Source organism: Podarcis melisellensis (genome assembly GCF_964234715.1).
Source record: "Podarcis melisellensis genome assembly, chromosome: 7".
Taxonomy (NCBI): domain Eukaryota; kingdom Metazoa; phylum Chordata; class Lepidosauria; order Squamata; family Lacertidae; genus Podarcis; species Podarcis melisellensis.
In genome coordinates, this window is record NC_138539.1 from 80,563,714 (window position 1) to 80,583,910 (window position 20,197).

General features: G+C 43.3%; 1 long non-coding RNA gene across 1 annotated transcript in view; it reads left to right on the forward strand.

Moving 5' to 3' along the window:
- The first annotated feature begins 2 nt into the window (after positions 1-2).
- The window catches only part of LOC309374877, a 36,032-nt gene continuing 15,837 nt past the window's right edge, over positions 3-20,197 (forward strand). Inside the window, exon 1 of the long non-coding RNA XR_014170739.1 lies at positions 3-241. This is a non-coding gene — a long non-coding RNA (uncharacterized lncRNA). The remainder of the gene's footprint in view (positions 242-20,197) is intronic.

A 20,197-nucleotide genomic window follows, 5' to 3' on the forward strand; every position in this document is an offset into this window, starting at 1 on the left:
GCGCTGCTGCTGCTGCTGCTACCCGCCTCCCCCCCGCTCGCAACTTGCGCTGCCGGCCGCTGCCTGCGCAGGTCACAGCTCCGCCGGTTCGAGTCCGGAGGGAGGGCAGTCCTCTTGCATCCCTAAGACCAGCAAACGCGCTCTTTAAAAACCAGGCGCCACATTTCTATAGCTCTTTAGATTATCTTCCAAGTTCTTCAGAACCGTCGTCGTAGCTATCCCCTTACAACAACCCTGGAAGGTAGGTCGATTACCTGCGGATGGAGGTAGGGGAGGTGGGGGGGGGAGCACCGAGGCTTGTCATCAAACACTAGTTGGGGGCTGAGATGAGATCTGAACCCGGGGCTTCCTAGATCACTGCCCACTCTCTTAGCCACTATGCTCTAACTGCTCATTGGCTCATTTCTGCAGCACTTTCATTGTCCAAAGCTATTTCTGACCCATTTCCAGCTTAGCATTATTTGGGACCCATTTCCACAGGGAGCCACGACTGGGAAAGATGCTCACACCCTGTGCCCCTAGCAACCAAGAAGCTGACAACAATATCAAAATTTGTGAAAACCATTTAGCCTTATAGTGCAATCCCATGAAAATCTATTAGGTCAGTTCCACTGAGTTCAATGGGATTGAAATGCAATCCAGTAAATGCCCATTGAATTGCAACCTTGCAACATAGGCCTAGGTATCTTTACTCAGAAGTAAGCCTCACTGTCTTCAGTGGTGCTTACTCCTAAATATGTGTGCCTAGGATTGCAGATTTATAGTGTGATTCTCTGTGTTGTCTACTCAGAAGTAAGTCCCACTGAGTTCATGGGATTTACTTCCAGGTAAATTAACACAGGACTGCACCCTTAATCTTATTTCAACCCTCCGAGCACTGTCCAGATTTTATTTACTTCCTTTCCTCCTAATGGGCAATTAGGTTGGGCCATACAACACACATCCCCCAGTTTGAAGTTGTCAAAGTCCCTTCTCCTGGCACACCAGGTGGATGTGGAATCTACAATTTTAAATCTATCCAGAAGGAATCTTTCATTCAGGGTCCAGATCCAATTAGATGGGAAGTTCCTCAGCTTTGGAAGAAACAGGCAGAGGAGCAGAAAGAGGTAACACTAAAAACAGATCCACAGGGGCAGGAGGAGGCCTGGAAATAAAGACCTTATATCTAATGCCTTTATATCTTGGGAGGAAGATAAGAAATTACCCCTGGGATCTGAATGCTGTTCTTTATTTGTGCTTGGGCGGTTCGCGCGGTTGAAATATAGGTCCCCAACCTGAAACACACTGCAGCCCAGTTGATGCATTCTGTAGAATTAAATGGCAAAGCTCTTTCTGTCCTGTATCACTGCAAAGGAAACTCCATCTTAGGAAGAAAGAACCTCCTTCCAGATTCAAAACAAGTAGATGAGGGAGAAGAATGCAGCCTTGGAGTCTTCCTCAAGCGCACTCCCCACTGCTGCCTTTGAAAATTGCAACGCTTAACAAAGTAGTTCAATCCAAAGGGAACGAAAGCTTTGCCCACGTGATTCTGAAACTATAAACAGGAGTGGAGTATGTGCTGGCTGGCTAATAACAGTTCCCTGATTTTAAGGGGTTTGCCATAATCAAGGCCATAATTGCCAAAGCCACCTAACAGGGGTGAATTCAACAGAAATCAAGGCAGCTAAAAGCCAAATGACCTTGTGAATGGCTACCTCTGAATTAATGGCCCCGCTTACCTTTACAGTGATACCTCGGGTTAAGTACTTAATTCGTTCCGGAGGTCCGTACTTAACCTGAAACTGTTCTTAACCTGAAGCACCAGTTTAGTTAATGGGGCCTCCTGCTGCCACAGCGCTGCTGGAGCACAATTTCTGTTCTCATCCTGAAGCAAAGTTCTTAACCTGAAGCACTATTTCTGGGTTAGCAGAGTGTGTAACCTGAAGCGTATGTAACCCGAGGTACCACTGTACTTGAAGGGAGCACTACTTATTTCAATCAAACTCACTTTTGAGAATTCCCAAAGTCCGGTCTTTTGCAAGAGGCTGTGCGAGTCTCTTGAAGCAAAAACCACAGAGAGTCTTCTGGCACCTTCAAGACTAACACATTGATTATGGGATAAGCTTTCATGGAATCCGGCCCATTTCCCACCCCGCTGGATATATGCACCTGCAACTCAGGATAACGCTTCGTGCATATGACGAAGTGGACTGCACTCCACAAAAGCTTATGCCATAATGAATTTACTTTTGAATAAATCGGATTAGAACAGCCGCCTTTATTGTGGAATTGAGCCTTCGTATCGCTGTAATCCCTGCAACCTGCTAAAGTCTTTAAAGCTGTTGCTGGTGTATACTTCTGAGTAGAAGGGCGAACAACTTTTTACAGGCTTATCCAAAAAACATTTACTTGGAAATAAGCTCTCTGGCCTTCTGCAAACCTTACTTCCAAGGATCAAGTTGTTTTTGCCCTTCTCGTTGCCTGTTACATTTAAAGGTGGAGGAGCAAGAGAGAAAGTCAGGGATATCAGTTGTTTGGACTGGTGATATTCAGAATTGTAAACTCACTCAAAGGCCTATTACAGTCAGAAGTGTGGACTGGAACTTTTCAAAAGGAAAAAAAAAACAGTTACAGTTTGTATCATTGCACATTATGGTATAGGAAATATGAAAAAAAAATAGTTTATATTTATATAGCACTTTAAGATTTCCAAAGTGCTTCACGGACAAAATCTCTGTAATCCTAACAAAGAATCCTTTAATGTAGGCCAGTAGAATTACAGTATTTCCATATTGCAACATGGGTGAGACTTCATTCCCTTTTCTGCTTGAAGAACGAAGGAGCAGACACTTCATATTTTGAAACTTGAATTCCTGTTCCTGAACTCAGACTTGGCATCCTGCAGCCTGCATTCTAGCACTGACATTGGAGTTTAATCACCATCTGCCCACAAGTAAGGCAAACCTCCAAGTTTTGTGCTGAATCAAATCCAGGAGTTTCACTGTGAAATCTGAAGATAAAATGTTAGAAATTCGGAATCAGAAACTTAAACAAGAATCCCAAATGAAAAATTCACACGGTTTACAAAGTTGTATCGTGACAAAGAAGGCTAGCTCTGTTAGCTCATCAATCTTCCTATTTTAAACATAGAAACCTTGTAACTCATACAAAATGTCTGTGATGGGGAGGGAAAGAAGGAGGACAGTTCAAGAAAAATATACAGTATCTAGCCCTCAAGTAGTGCAATTGCTTAAACAGCAGGAGTGAAGTCGAGCTTGTTTAGGGCATGAGGAGTAAGTGAGTAAGCCAAGCTTCATCCCAGGAGCAAGTTTCTTGCTCAATATCTTAAGGGAATTGCCGATGATACGCTTGAAGCCAAACTGAGATATCTACTAATTGATGATGACCCCCTAAAATCACTCATGGTTGCCAGATTCCTGATCAGCGTCCTATCCCTAAAGAAGAGAAACGGTCTCCTGTGTGATTCGGATAACCCCTTTAAACCATGACCTATGTTTTAGGTGATATCACCATTGTTTTAAACCATGATCTATGTTTTAGGCGATATCACCATTGATATCCTTGATTAATTTATGAGCAGAGGGCGATGTATAGGTTACAAATTTATTGTAATGTATGATGGTGGTTTTTGTTTTGCTTCGGTTACTGTTTGTCTTTTGTAAGTTTTGGCGATTTTAAATTTGGAGGTTTAAGTATAATATGTTGGTATGGGAAACTGTCGTGTAATGGGCCAATGGCCGTAATAAAGATCAATCCAATCCAATCCAACCTTCATCACCCTTGCACCATCCAGATGTTTTAGACTACAACTCCCAGCAGCTGCACATCTGGAGTGCATTCAGGTTGGCGAAGGCCGAAATAAGTCATCAAATTTCCACTGCATCTATTTGAGTTCCCTTGTGGTTTTGGTACACTGCTTCTTGCTCATCTCCAAATAGCAACATTGAGCCTAATGTACAAGGACCTGCAATGGGGGACGCTTCTTCTTCCTCGCGCTGAATTCATGACGTGATGTTGCAAGGACTGAAATACATTAGAAAGCCCTTCAGGGCTTTCAGAGTGAAAGGAAAGTTATTAATTTGAATTCTGGCAGCGCATATATTTAAATATTAACTATTTACCTGGCACTGACCTGCATTCATCCAAACCTGCAGTTGTACAGAACTGGTGCAGAGCTTTTAAAAATGGGAAGAGGGTTCGGGGAAACACAGAGGATTGCCTGTTCTGGCCACTTTCCCAGTGAGACTAGAGCTCCCTTTCTTTAATGCAGCCATTGAGATGGAAATTCAGCATATAGATCCTTCAGCTTCAGAAAGTTCTGGACTGTGGTTTTTGAACAGGAAATGCCAGTTCACACACATGGAATATATCTTAGATTAGAAGCAACCACGTGTGAGAAAAAGCTCGTGGCTTCTTACCTCACTGCAAAGAGAGCCAGCGTGGTGTAGTGGTTAAGAGCGGTGGACTCGTAATCTGGTGAACCGGGTTCGCTTCCTCCACCTGCAGCTGCTGGGTGACCTTGGGCTAGTCACACTTCTCTGAAGTCTCTTAGCCTCACTTACCTCACAGAGTGTTCGTTGTGGGGGAGGAAGGGAGAGGAGGTTGTGAGCCGCTTTGAGACTCCTTAGGGTAGTGATAAAGCAGGATATCCAATCCAAACTCTTCAAAGCAACATGGCGAGGGGGCAGTTTGGAGCAGAGAAATGACAGGGGAAAGGGGTGTTAATAATAATAATAATAATAATAATAATAATAATAATAATAATAATTTATTATTTATACCCCGCCCATCTGGCTGGGCCTCCCCAGCCACTCTGGGCGGCTTCCATAAAACCAAAAATACAGTAAAATATCACACGTTAAAAACTCCCCTGAACAGGGCTGCCTTAAGATGTCTTCTGAATGTCAGGTAGTTGTTTATCGCTTTGACATCTGCTGGAAGGGCGTTCCACAGGGCGGGCGCCACTACCGAGAAGGCCCTCTGCCTGGTTCCCTGTAGCTTTGCTTCTCGCAATGAGGGAACCACCAGAAGGCCCTCGGCGCTGGACCTTAGCGTCTGGGCAAAATGATGGGGGTGGAGACGCTCCTTCAGGTATACTGGACCGAGGCCGTTTAGGGCTTTAAAGGTCAGCACCAACACTTTGAATTGTGCTCGGAAACACACTGGGAGCCAATGTAGGTCTTTCAAGACCGGTGTTATATGGTCTCGGCGGCCGCTCCCAGTCACCAGTCTAGCTGCCGCATATTTGTGAAACCTCAAGCGGGGAGGAGTAGCTTGGAAAGCAGCAACACAGGAATCCAGGGCAGGATTAGAACCTGAATCGATGCTCTTTGTTTTATATTGCCCCCTCTTGATGCTACATTTTTCTCAAAGAACTGGCTGCCAAGGTCTATTAGTTATTGCATTTACTTTATATCCCGCCTTTCTCTCCCAGTGAGAAAAGGGCACCTAACCCTTTCCCCTAATCTCTCATTGTTCTTTGGACAAGAAATATGATGCTCAGGGCCTGAAACGGTTGGAATTTGTATTCCAGAATAATTTATATATCCTTCGTGGGAGCCCTGCAGATGTTTTGAAGGGGTGGTGTATGTATTTGAACAAACATGGTAGAAGTGCTGTCAACCACATTATAGAGTCATTGTCCACCTTTGTGAACACCTGTGAAGTGTTAGAAAGAATAGAAAGAGACCACTTTCCAGTACAGTGGTACCTCAAGTTAAGAACTTAATTCGTTCTGAAGGTCTGTTCTTAACCTGAAACTGTTCTTAACCTGAGGTACCACTTTAGCTAATGGGGCCTCCCGCTGCCGCCGCACTGCTGGAGCATGATTTCTGTTCTCATCCTGAAGCAAAGTTCTTAACCCAAGGTACTATTTCTGGGTTAGCGGAGTCTGTAACCTGAAGCGTCTGTAACCTGAGGTACCACTATATCAGTCTCCACAGGTCCTCTAATATAATGCAGAATGTGAGCTTGGAAAGTATGAAATGGTCTCACAGACTGAGCAGTGATTTTCAAGAAACACTATATAGTAATCATCTGATGATCTTGTGTCAACTTTTTATGAGCAGATATCCAAATCTTGCTGATGTCTTCCAGTAAATTGTCACAGAACTCAGGCCCTGTTCCATAACTTCTACAGTTATAAACTACACACAATCAATACACCTAAGCTGGTTTGACAGTCAGTGCAAAGAGGCCCAGAAAGTTCTGGCTAAGACAATTAGGGATTCCTGTAAGATGAATTCATGGAAAACTTGATTAAATATAGGTTGACACTGCAGAAAAACAAGAAAGCTGAATATATGAAACCACAGTGGCAAGAATTGGGACTAGCAGTAATTGAACAGAAAGAAGACAAATTCTGGGAACTGGTGACCTGGGGTATTAATTCAGTGAGATCATCACAGGAAGACTCAGTTCTTGCCTCTGAGTGGGTTAAATGTTTCTCCAAAATAATTGGTGGTCAATCTGGGCAATCACATGTACCAGCAGTTTGTAAGGATTTCTCAAACCTACCTGAGTGGCAACCAGTCTCCCTATTGTTTTCTAAAGAAAGCTCTGTGTAGAATGGGTTGAATCTGGAATTAGTCATACATAGAGTACACCTGCTAAAGTCTGTAGAAATTAAGATAGTCCTCAAGACTGACAATCCCAATTGATTTCAATGGGTCTACTCTAAGGCTGTACAGTGGTACCTCGGTTTAAGTACTTAATTTGTTCCGGAGGTCCGTTCTTAAACTGAAAAAGTTCTTAACCTGAAGCACCACTTTAGCTAATGGGGCCTCCTGCTGCCGCTTCTGCCGCTGCAGCACGATTTTTGTTCTCATCCTGAAGCAAAGTTCTTAACCAGAGGTACTATTTCTGGATTAGCGGAGTCTGTAACCTGAAGAGTATGTAACCTGAAGCGTATGTAACCCGAGGTACCACTGTATACACATTGTACCTTTACAGCACATTCAAAACACTTTCTTTAACTCAGATAATTCTGGGCACTATAGTTCACCCCCCCAGTTACAATTCCCAGCAGTGCCCATAACTCATTGAAGGGAAAGAATGTGCTTTAAAGGTTTAGTGTGTACACAGCCTTAGTAATTCTGGGTGAATTACTTTGTTTGGAATGTAACCTGTCATATAAATGAATGAAACTCAGTTATCCAAGTGTAGATCCTTACGTAGCCATAAGATGGTGGGAACTGAACCTGGGACATTAGGCGCACAAGCCATGTGCTCTTCAACTGAGTGATGCGGTTCATATGGAATTGCCAGGCTGTAGCTCATCCACTGCAACGAGAACTTGAGAAATCAATCCATGGAGTCAATGGGATCTCCTCTCAGTATGGCTAAGTATGGATCCATCCTAGTTGCATAGCCTGATGAAAGAAATACACACCACCACCTCTGCCTTAGCCAGAAGCCCACAGCCATCTGTATACTTATTCCTGAATAAACATACATATGGTCATGCTGCAAGCATTCATTCATTAAAACTGATGTTTTAATGTATTTTTAATCTTTTGTTGGAAGAGTGGCTGGGGAAACCCAGCCTGATGGGCGGGGTATAAATAACAAATAATAATAATAATAATAATAATAATAATAATAATAATAATAATAAAGTTTTAAGTAGGACCATTGCAAACACCCTCTTGCTTCTGAATCCAGTGTGAGGCAGGCCATTCTAGGGTTAATTAACACGGCGCCTAGTCAACACAGTAGAGCCGTTGTGTATAAGTGAGGGGGTCACTCAGAAATTGAGCCTTACATGGGCATGGCAAGTCCACAAGTGTCCCTAAGGTAAAGGACCCCTGGACAGTTACGTCCCGTCAAAGGCAACTATGGGGTTGCGGCACCCATCTCGCTTTCAGGCCAAGGGAGCTGGCATTTGTCCACAGACAGCTTTCCGGGTCAGGGGGCCAGCATGACTAAACCGCTTCTGGCACAATGGGACACTGTGACAGCAGCCAGAGCGCATGGAAACGCCATTTATTTTCCCACACTGGCTTGCTTTTGAACTGCTAGGTTGACAGAAGCTGGGACAGAGCAATGGGAGCTCATCCTGTCGCGGGGATTCGAACTGCCGACCTTCTGATTGGCAAACCCAAGAGCCTCAGTGGTTTAGACCACAGCGCCATCTGCATTCAGCCATTAAAGGTAAAGGTAAAGGGACCCCTGACCATTAGGTCCAGTCGTGACCGACTCTGGAGTTGTGGTGCTCATCTTGCTTTATTGGCTGAGGAGGCCGGCGTACAGTTTCCGAGTCATGTGGCCAGCATGATTAAGCCGCGTCTGGCCAACCAGAGCAGCGCACGGAAACGGCGTTTACCTTCCCGCCGGAGCGGTACCTATTTATCTACTTGCACTTTGACATGCTTTCAAACTGCTAGGTTGGCAGGAGCAGGGACCGAGCAACGGGAGCTCACCCCATCGCGGGATTCGAACCGCCGACCTTCTGATCGGCAAGTCCTAGGCTCTGTGGTTTAACCCACAGCGCCACCCGTGTCACCTGCATTCAGCCATTACACAGATGCAAACCCAGGTTTGGTGGATGCAGCCAATGAGGAGCTCGCAGATGTGCTGGGATATCATGCAAGTTTCCAAACACGTTGCTGCATTTACACTGTACATTTTTAGGCAGTCACTTAACACATCTTAGGTGACATAAAACAGTCTATTCTCCATAAGGGCTCGCCATTGGCTTGACCCGAGTTCATTATCTTTAAATGGGGTTGATAGCATGTGAGAGTTAACAAGGTAGTGACAATTATGCTATTATATAATAATTAATGCAACATTTACATTTTCCTGTTAGGAACTGCTTGAACAAAACTGTCTGCTAATGATTTAAATTAGCATTTTAAAAAGACTTCTATTGAACACTCACAACTATCATTGCTGCAGAATAACATATATATATATTTCACTGATTATAAATACACAGAGAGAGAGAGATGGGGAGAGGGAGAGAGAGAGAGAAATGAGGGAAGCACAAATTACTGTAACAAACATTTGTTATTCAAATGTTTCTGACATGGAGTCTAATTGTGTTTGCATATCACTGTCATGTAAATAATATCACTGAACCTCAGCCTCAAATGGTGCTAGGATTCTGGAAAAAAAGATACATAAAGAGAATGAGACAATTTTGCTTGGCTTGACAAGTCTTTCACATTACCCATATATGTTTTAAGTTAAACCAAAATATAGCCAGGGGCAGACAGGAGTTTCAGCAGTGACCACTGTAATACTGAGTATTTTTAATTACTGTAACAATAAATCACAGAGGAATGTCCTCCAGGAGTGAAATAATTTTCTTTTTTTTTAAAAAAAGAAAAGCCCAACATCTTGGAATATTTCTGAAATTCAATTAATTGAAGGCACCAGATAAAAGGTACAAGTTCTTAATGGTTGTAAAGGAACCCTAAGGGATGGAAACGAGCTCTCAGCTCAACTTCAAAGTGTGACAGAAATACTTACAGTATTACTTTAAAAAGTATTCAGATCAATGAATCAGTTAAAATTACTTATACATTTAAGAACCTTTTCATTTTCTCTTTTTGAGCTGGAGAGGCAGAAGTGCTCTCATTTCCTGTGATACAAAAAAAAAAAAAAAGGTCTGTTGAAACCTGTAAAAGAAATTGTAATTAAAACCAGCCTTCAGTCAAAAATTGATATTATGGATTTCCAGTTGACACATGATAAAGAGGCCAGGGAAACATAAAAGTGGCTTGATGAGACCTACATTTGCAGGTATTATGCTCACATTTCACAGGGCTGTGTAAATACATATTTCCTGAACCATTTGAGGTGCACCCAGTGTTGGCTTTTCCACTGACATGAGAGCTTCCACTCACCAACGACCATATTGTACCATTCCCCCAACCCATCGTCATGAAGTATAATTTCACAAAATGTTTCTATTTTGCTTAATGTATGTAGGGTTTGGTGTCAGCGTTGCTTGTGCTGTTCATTTGTGTTCCTTTGGTAGTGAGAGAGGTTGGGGTTGGCCTAGGGTGTGGTTGTTTGTTTGTGACTGACTGTGGTGATCTTTGTTTTCATGTGTGAGTGGGGTGGATGGGTGTTTTGGATCAGGTTAGCCATATTGATTTGTATGCTGTTGGTGGATTATTGTCATTGGGCTTGTTGGGCTGTGTATGTGATAAAGGGGAGCCATACTGGGGTAAAGGTGTCTTCTTCTGCTTGTCCCTGTGTCAGTTTCAGTTGATTGGTTAATTTTTCTAGTAGGGCTGTTTCCCATACTATTTGGTACCATTGGTCCATGCTTAAAGAGTAGAGTTCATGACTTATGAAGGTTGATGGGCTGTTTTGGGGAGGTACGCGGCCGGCCTAAGACATTTTTCTGTCTGCTGTGAAGGACAAGATGGTGTTCCTCTGCAGAAGTAGACTCTGTCTTCAGTGCCAGGGATGGGCAGTGTCCTCTACTGTGCTTAAGGGCAGCAGAGAAAACAGGACAAGTTACATGGCACACATAACTCTTATGTGGGAGATGGATTGAGGATTCAATCTATACATTAAGATTTAAACCTCCCATTCCATGTGTGTGGGAGAAATAAAAAAAAGGAAGCAGACTGTGAAGCCCTTATAGGTTTTGCAGCTTACAAAAACTTAGGAATTGGGCAGTTATACCCTTTTCCATCCCTTTAATTTGTGGTCTATTGACCTTCCTGTCTTCACCCCAATTGCAGAGAATGAACCACACTTTTTAGTAAGGTAAACAAAAATGTTTACTTACATTTCAATGCAGGCAGCAAATACAAGACAGGTAAGAAAAACTTCTTAGGTACAAAATAAAAAAGTTGGCTTCAGTATAGGCTGTGGGTCACCCCCCCAAAAAAGGCTGTGTGTGTTTGGAGCTCCCAGATACATGTCTGATTAATTTGGAAGCATGGTACAGAGAGGGTCTCCTCAAATGCAGGAGGAAGTATAAAAGGTTTGTTACAGAATTCCCACCCAGAGTAGGCAGGGGAAGTAAGCACACAGAGGGTCCTCTCTAGGAAGTTTAAGAACTCTCTGTGTGCTAGCCCTGTTCTTGTCTAGCAAAACATGCATTTGCGTTTTGGCTACAAACCCTACAGCTCTGACCTCCAGCTCCTTGGCACAGCTCCCTGCCTGCCTGGTTGCTGCCACCTGAGGCAGCTGCTCTACTCTGCATAATGGTAGGGCCAGTCCTGGGGACACTATTATCCTGGAACAAGGAGGTATTTAGGGACACGGGGAACCGCCTTATACCAAGTCACATGATTGCTCCCTTTATTGTCAAGACTGAGCTGGCTATGCCCCTGTCCCCAAGTCGGTCTAATTGAAAAAGTGCTCATTTGCTCGCCCAGTCCCAGAACTTGGGCTGCTCGCTTCACAAATAGCTGTGCCCATCCTACTCTTCAAACAGAAGATACAGGGTGTGTGATGCTTGTTGAATTAATGCCCCAGTTTGGGCTTAGCCACATATCTCAGTTTATGATGTAACCTGACACATGTAGCACTCTGATTTATGCATTAAATCCTTTGGTGGAAACAATGTCAAGAGTTCCTACTATCTTTTGCCCTGCTGTGAAAGCCAGGACAGGTACCGTATCATAAGACCACATGGTATGTGTATATGTCCTTGCCAACCTTTTAACACTTGTGGGCACATTTAGACTTTTGAGTGAGTTCTGTGGGTGCCACGCTTCTTGCAACATCTCTGTTTGCTCCTCTGGACCCTCATCCCACCAGGACAGAAAGGGAAATTGAACACATGCAGGTGTTTCACTTTTCAAGGGATCTGGGTAAAAGTTGGATCCAGTGGAATTAATCTGAGCCTTGAAAAGCACATAGAGCTGAAACAGGAAGTGGCCACTCTTCCAACTTCCTCCTTGTAGTTTTCAAGGGAGAAAAAGGTAACCACCCTGTGCCCAAATGGGCAGTATGAATGTTGTTGGTGATGGTAGTTCAGAACCTGTGTTGGCACCAGAAGCCTGAGAGAGCACTTTGTGACCTCTGGATACAGTCTCATAGCAGTGTCCCTGGTATGTAGGTTTTCATGTGAAATAGCAATTAAAAAAACAACCCTCTCCTGCAGCTTGAAGTGGCAAAATTTCACCGGTTCAACTATTAACATTACAATAAATTATGAAAATGAATTGATTGCTTCATGGCATCATATTCCAACAGCCAGTAACAGAGAACAAGGTTTAATTCTTTATGACTGAATACTCCCTATAAATGGCTGAGTCCTCATTTGCAACCAGAAGTTCTATGGTCCAGAAACAAGTTTGCTGTCACCTGTTGTTTGCAGGAACTTGGTGTAAAAGAAGAGAGTGGGGTGGAAGGAATTGCAACTTGTTGTCAGGAGGATAAGTTATGAACACCTGCTCAGAAGTGCATGCATCCCAGAAAACTCCTTTGAACTAAGAGTTATTATGACACATTTTTGATAACTCTGTGGACTACCCCTCCACCTACTGTGCTGGCAAAGGGGAGCGCTGTGGGTCACTGAGCAATGAGAAAATTCACAGTGGATTACAATCACAAAGTCAACTGTGCTAAGGTGTCTTATGATGGTTTATTCTCCAGAAACCAGAATAACAATAAGAAAGAAAGTTGATTCCCAACAGACAGTCGAACAGAGCAACGAAAGTTCGTGACAGTGACCTATAAAATATATGGATCACCATCTTGCAAAACAATTTCCTGTATGGAATTGTAATGCAACGTGTATACAAGATGATAAGAATGTGCTCACAATCAAAATATAATGCAAGCCCTGCAATCGTTTCGGTTTGTAATGCTGTCCAACTTAAAATCTGCTTTTAGGCTGATGGTAATGCAAGTTGTTGACGATGCTACAAAGAGCTAGTGTCTAAGAGACAGAGCTGCCTTATTATGATTACTATTACCTCCTTCAATAGCACTTCCAGTCTAGAAGCTAAACATCTCCTCAGTGGGAAGCTAATCTAGTTCTTCATTTCATCTGATGCCCTACCCAAGAGGATTCGGTGGGGAAAAGAAATGGACGCCAAACAAAAATATCAACAGTTCATGCCCTTTGGAAAGTTGAAAAGTCATACTTTGCCAATATGACTGAAAGGAGGACAAAACACCAGAAGATATCAACCAACAAAACTAGTTAGAAAACCACGCATGGTGACATTCTCTTGGCCCGAAGTCATAGCTTTCTGGAGGGGTCCAGCACTGTGTAAGCAACTCAAATTTTAACACATCTGATGGAGGATTTGCTTTCATTACATAGTTCCCTTTATCCACCTCTTCCTGTTGTTCGAGTTGTACAGTACGGGTAGCTTTCTCAGTATTTTCAGTTGGGATGTTCTCATGCCCTGCCCCTGTCTGTACCTGGGTCTTTTCTGTCTCTTTTGCGGCAGACACTGCTGCTTGCACAATGTTTGATGAAGTAGTTTCTTGTGTCTGGGATTCCCTACTAGCTGTCTTCTGCTTCTTGACACCGGTGTGGTTTTCCACAGCTAAACAAATAGAAACAACACTGCTTCTTTGCTTTTTTCTCCCTCTAGAAGCCTTATATAGAAAACCCCTATGCCTTTTCTTCAACCTTCAACCATTCAAAACAGTAGCACTGCATTCCTGTTTCCCAATTAAAAAATATGTTTACAGTGGTACCTCGGGTTACAGACGCTTCAGGTTACAGATGCTTCAGGTTACAGACTCCGGTAACCCAGAAATAGTACCTCGGGTTAAGAACTTTGCTTCAGGATGAGAACAGAAATTGTGCAGCAGCGGCGCGGTGGCAGTGGGAGGCCCCATTAGCTAAAGTGGTGCTTCAGATTAAGAACAGTTTCAGGTTAAGAACGAACCTCCAGAATGAATTAAGTTCTTTTTTTATATATATAAATTTTTATTAATTTTCCAATACAACTGTACATTTCTATCCAAATTTTAACAAATTATCACTTTTTGGACTTCCTTCAGCTTCTCTGACAATCATCCATATTTATCTCATCAATACGCTTTCCCTTCATTTGTATTGCCATTTGTCTTCCCTCGGAACGAATTAAGTTCTTAACCCGAGGTACCACTGTTTTCTCAGAACTGTGTCAGCACTTTTGGCTTCTGTTCTTCTGAGTTACTTTTGGTTTCTGTTCTGAGTCATAAGCACCCCACCTGCCCCGGTCATAGAAAGGCACCAGTGCTCCTTTGTTTATATGATCATTGCATTTCCTAGGTTTTTGAAGCTTGTAACATTTGCAGAAGCAACATCATTAGATCAGAACAAGCTGCCTGCTGCCCCAGGCAGGTGCAGAGAAGCTGAGCTGGGCAGCTAATATCAATAGGAATGGTCTTAGAGATGACTCTAAACCTCTTGTTAGAATAAAAAACTGTAGAGCTGGAAGGGACCAGGAGGGTTGTCTATTTCAACCGGGGGCAATGCAGGAATCTTTTGCCCACCGCAGGGCTCAAACCCACAGCCTGAGATTTAAGAGTCTCATGCTCTACCAACTGAGCTATCTAGCATTGCTTCATGACATTACAGTCCTGGGTGTGTGTATCTGCGTGCATGAAAAGAAATACACTTCAGATTCCAAGGGGAGCAAGTTCCCCTGCCCCCACAGACAGACACCCATGGCTCCAGGACCATACTGATCATTTGCCAGCCCTTTGGGGGGTCACATGGGCCAAAAAGTGTCTGGTGTCACCCCACACTCTTCCATACTCACACATAGGCACTCAGCTCCTCATGAGTTCACTGCCCCCTCACTGCTCTTCAGGTGATTAATCTAATGGCTGTTTGTGTGTGTTTGTGTGTGTGATTTTCATCCCCATCAGGATGTTGGGAGGAGGAGTTCAGACATCTCTGCCCATGCCAGAAGTGTGTCTACACACTTCTCCCCACCTTTTTGCTACCGTTGCCAAAAACATGATCTTTGGAGGAGGCGGAAATAGTTGCTTGAATCGGGCACATCGAGTCCCCAGGCCAAGGGTTAAATACCCTGTACAAACCCCTTTCAGAGCGAAATGTGCCTCCATTTTTTTTAGAAGGGTGTCTCTGCTATCAGAATTTTGGGCAACATTGCTGTAGATAGCTACTGGAGACACCAGAAAGGCTTGTTTGTCCTTAAAGGGTAAAGGTAAAGGGACCCCTGACCATTAGGTCCAGTCGTGACTGACTCTGGGGTTGCGGCGCTCATCTCACTTTACTGGCTGAGGGAGCCGGTGTACAGCTTCTGGGTCATGTGGCCAGCATGACTAAGCCAACTCTGGGGTTGCGGCACTCATCTCGCTTTATTGGCCGAGGGAGCCAGCATACAGCTTCCGGGTCATGTGGCTAGCATGACTAAGCCAACTCTGGGGTTGCGGCACTCATCTCGCTTTATTGGCCGAGGGAGCCAGCATACAGCTTCTGGGTCATGTGGCCAGCATGACTAAGCCAACTCTGGGGTTGCGGCACTCATCTCGCTTTATTGGCCGAGGGAGCCAGCATACAGCTTCCGGGTCATGTGGCTAGCATGACTAAGCCACTTCTGGCAAACCAGAGCAACACACGGAAACGCTGTTTACCTTCCCGCAGGAGCAGTACCTATTTATCTACTTGCACTTTGATGTGCTTTTGAACTGCTAGGTTGGCAGGAACAGGGACTGAGCAACAGGAGCTCACCCCATTGCGGGGATTTGAACAGCCGACCTTCTGATTGGCAAGTCCTAGGCTCTGTGGTTTAACCCACAGCGCCACCCGCATCCTTAATATTGCATATTTCTCACTAAAATTGGCTTTTGTTCCACACATAGACTCCCCTTCTCCCATATTTTTTTTTTAAATTCAGAAACCTATGACAAGACAAACAATCAAAGAGATATCGTTAACATCAGATTTCCCATGCTCTGTTAATAACATTGCAATCCACATTAGCTATAAAAAAACCTGTTCCATATTAATTCTTTGCTATTGCACCAACACCTGCATACTTTCACAATGGTCACGATCCATCTCTGTCTTATTCAGCTAATGTCGATTTTATAAATTGCAACACAGGATCACAGCTGTTTAATATTCTTTTGTAATTCTTAGCAGTTCTTAACACTGCACTTGGTTTATTTAATTTGTTCCCATAGTTCACACAGTGATCTTTTTCTATCAGGACTCCAGCTGCTTTTCCACGTTGTAGCAAAAGCTACTCTGGCTGCTACTGAAAAAAATATCTAACTTACTGTACTTCTCCATGCAACACCCCCCCCCCCCAAATTGCTTAACAACCCTCAATGGATTCTAAGCAGTCTTATTATATGCAGGATCTTACCCTTTGAACATTGTTGCTCTTGGGGAGGCGAGGGAATCCCACTCATCATATTAGCATAAAGTGAGACATCTGTTTGTAGTGTTTGAAGGAGGAGCGATGTTTGAATTGCAGAATTACTCTTGGAGTGGTGTAATTTGTTCCTACGCAAACTTCCTTTTTTGTTTGTTTTTGTTTTTAAAAGAAATCTACTGACTTTAGGAATCGTGGGTTTGCATATGGTGGATAGATAGGGCTCCACTGGAGATAAATTTGGGGGAATGATAGTGATTCTTGGCTCCAAAGGGTAAGGGATATACAGTGGTACCTCGGGTTACAGACGCTTCAGGTTACAGACTCTGCTAACCCGGAAGTAGTACCTTGGGTTAAGAACTTTGCTTCAGGATGGGAACAGAAATTTTGCAGTGGTGGCAGCGGGAGGCCCCATTAGCTAAAGTAGTACCTCAGGTTAAGAACAGTTTCAGGGTAAGAACGGACCTCCAGAACGAATTAAGTTCTTAACCCGAGGTACCACTGTATTAATAATCAGGTGGGAGGAGAAAAGGATAGAAGAATGAATGACCAGGATGCAGTTTCCCTTCTGGAAAAGACTTACACCTGCAGGTAAAGTCATATCCCCAATGCCAGTCAACTTTTATTGTGAGGCTCCCATCAAGGCTACATGAAGGATAACTTCATTATACAACTTATGATGGCTTTATTTCTTTGTCTTGTATCCTTTCTGATTCCGTTTAATAACTTAGCTCTTGTAATTTCTTTGGCATTATATGGAAAACCAGGTTTTTAGCCCACCCAGGCCAAAAAGATTTGTATCTACCTGTGAAGAGAGCGTGTTTTGTGCTCCCAAGTCCTACAATTTGGAGTTCCATTCTGGGTTCCATACAACTTCTGAAAATTCTTTGGACGGCAGCTTAGAGCATCTGAGAAGTTAAATATATTTATTCCCTCCGCTGTGCTCTGCTTTGCATGCGTTAATATTGAAACGCTACCTGTCACCAGCTTCTCCTGTCACGTCTCCCTGTTGACTTCTCTGGCATTCAACACAGCTTCCTGGGGCCTCGACTAACCCGAGTTATTTTCTCATCTTGAATTTTGCCACCTCTTTGCCACCCTTCTCCCAAGACCAGTAACGCATATTTCTGCATATTTTTTATCTAATCTCTTAAATGACCTTGATGCAAAAGCTGGCATTATTTTTTTTAAATAAGAAAATTGCTGGCCAGGTTATTCAGTTATTTTGCTCTGATGTAGCTTATCGTTGTAGTTTATGTGTTTTAAATTTATACTGTTTCCATATTTTCTTTGTTATATGTATTCTGCTGTTAGGTGTCTTAAAGGACTTTGTGAAGCCATGTTGGGTTGGGTATGAATAATAATTTTAAAAAATCAACAACCTTTTTTTATTATAAAAAAGCTAACACCACTATAACAATAGCAGCAAAGGTGTCTTCACCTTTGCAATCTGTGGTGGTGCTAAACACTCAAATCAAAAGGTCAGTCACCCATAAACCACACATTAAGGTTCTGTCTGCACTATCTATTCAAAGCAGCATCATACCACATTAAACAGTCCTGCTTCCGCCCAAAGCATCCTGGGGACTGTAGTTTGTTAAAGGTGTTAGAGAGCTGTTAGGAACTTTAGTGCCCACATAGAACTACAATTCCCATCATCATCATCATTTTTAATTTGCATACCGTCTTTCTATCTTGCAATACTCAAAGCAGTTCACAAGCTGAAGAAACAAAAAAAATGTACATCTTATAACAATCTAATGCAATACAAAAATGTGATAATAGAACATAACTTTAAAATAGGCAACCTACATCAAAAAGTAACATTCAGCAATCATTAGAATGTTATTAAATAATAATAACATAAAAAAGTTAAACAGAAATCCACTCAACAGTTACAATAAATAATTTCTAAACTATAATCAATAAAGGGACGCCGGTGGCGCTGTGGTCTAAACCACAGAGCCTAGGGCTTGCCGATCAGAAGGTCGGTGGTTCGAATCGCTGCGATGGGGTGAGCTCCTGTTGCTCTGTCCCAGCTCCTGCCAACCTAGCAGTTCGAATACATGTAAAAGTGCAAGTAGATAAATAGGTACAGCTCCGGTGGGAAGGTAAACGGCGTTTCCGTGTGCTTCTCTGATTCGCCAGAAGCCACTTAGTCATGCTGGCCACATGACCCGGAAGCTGTATGCTGGCTCCCTCAGCCAATAAAGCGAGATGAGCGCTGCAACCCCAGAGTTGGTCACGACTAGGCCTACTGGTCAGGGGTCCCTTTACCTTTATAATCAATAAAACAACGGCAAGCCACAGTACATAAAATAATACAATACAAACTGAGAAGCAGAGACTACAGGGTGGAGCAAGGCAGGTGGAAGGAGGCCTTGCTTGATGGAGTCTCTCCCCTGAGAATGTGAATTGCAGACTCATAGGGGTCTCCTATGAGGGGAGGCAATTCTTCTTGCTGCTAGCAACCAGCAGCTAGTCCCTATGAACTGAAAGGATCAGAATGGGAATGGGTGTGTGTGTGGTAGGGGACATTTTCTGCTTGTGGTGTTACATATGAGCATACGCAGTTGCCCATTTCAGGCAATGCCTGACCACAACTCCATCTAGACACAATCCTGTCTAATCTGACAGGCCGTGTGGATCTCTAAAACCAGCTACATACAAGCTTCTTTAGTTAGAGATGCGAACAGGGCTGGACTTTGGTAACAGAGCACCCTGAGCGTGGAAAAAATATGGCACTCCCTCCCAAATATTTCTTATTTTCACAATAATTCCTTTGGGTACAGTTGCTTTTATAATGAGCTGTCTTAGTAGCGTATGTAAATACATTTATTTGTGAAAATAACATGCAAAAGCGAATTGCCTTAGGGAAAGATGCTGTGCAAAAATATGTTTTGTTAAGGGAATTGCGTACAAAATGGGTGTGTATCAGGAGCAACCAGCACTAAAAGGGTGATGAATTTTCAAGAGGATATTGCTTTGAAAAATAGTCTCAAACAGATATGGAAACGTAGAAACCGGAATGGACCCAGGAGTGAACTTTGGTAATATGGCACGCTAAGGTTGGACAAAATTTGCCCCCCCCATATTTATTACTCTTGGGCTCCATGATCACTGCAGATAGTGACGGCAGTCACAAAATTAAAAGACGCCTGCTTCTTGGGAGAAAAGCAATGACAAACCTAGACAGCATCTTAAAAAGCAGAGACATCACCTTGCCAACAAATGTCCGTATAGTTCAAGCTATGGTTTCCCCAGTAGTGATGTATGGAAGTGAGAGCTGGACCATAAAGAAGGCTGATCGCCGAAGAATAGATGCTTTTGAATTCTGGTGCTGGAGGAGACTCTTGAGAGTCCCATGGACTGCAAGAAGATCAAACCGATCCATTCGGAAGGAAATCAGCCCTGAGTGCTCACTGGAAGGACAGATCCTGAAGCTGAGGCTCCAATACTTTGGCCACTTCATGAGAAGACTCCCTGGAAAAGACCCTGATGTTGGGAAAGATTGAGGGCACAAGGAGAAGGGGACGACAGAGGACGAGATGTTTGGATAGTGTTCTCGAAGCTACCAGCATGAGTTTGGCCAAACTGTGGGAGGCAGTGGAAGACAGGAGTGCCTGGCATGCTCTCGTCCATGGGGTCATGAAGAGCTGGACGTGACTAAACGATTAAACAACAACAACAACAACATTTATTATTTCCACAATAATTCCTTTTGGCACAGTTAACCTGTATATTTACCCGTATAAATGTAGGCTGTTCCTATTACTATTATTTGTGTCCCCTTGGCCCTGATACACCCATTCCTGATTGAAGCTCACCATATGATGCAACAACTTTGAGTTTCTCTGCCTTCAATTGAGCAGAGGTCAATGGTGTTGAGTGGGACAGGGGCAATTAACTGTGTGATTAATCCCATG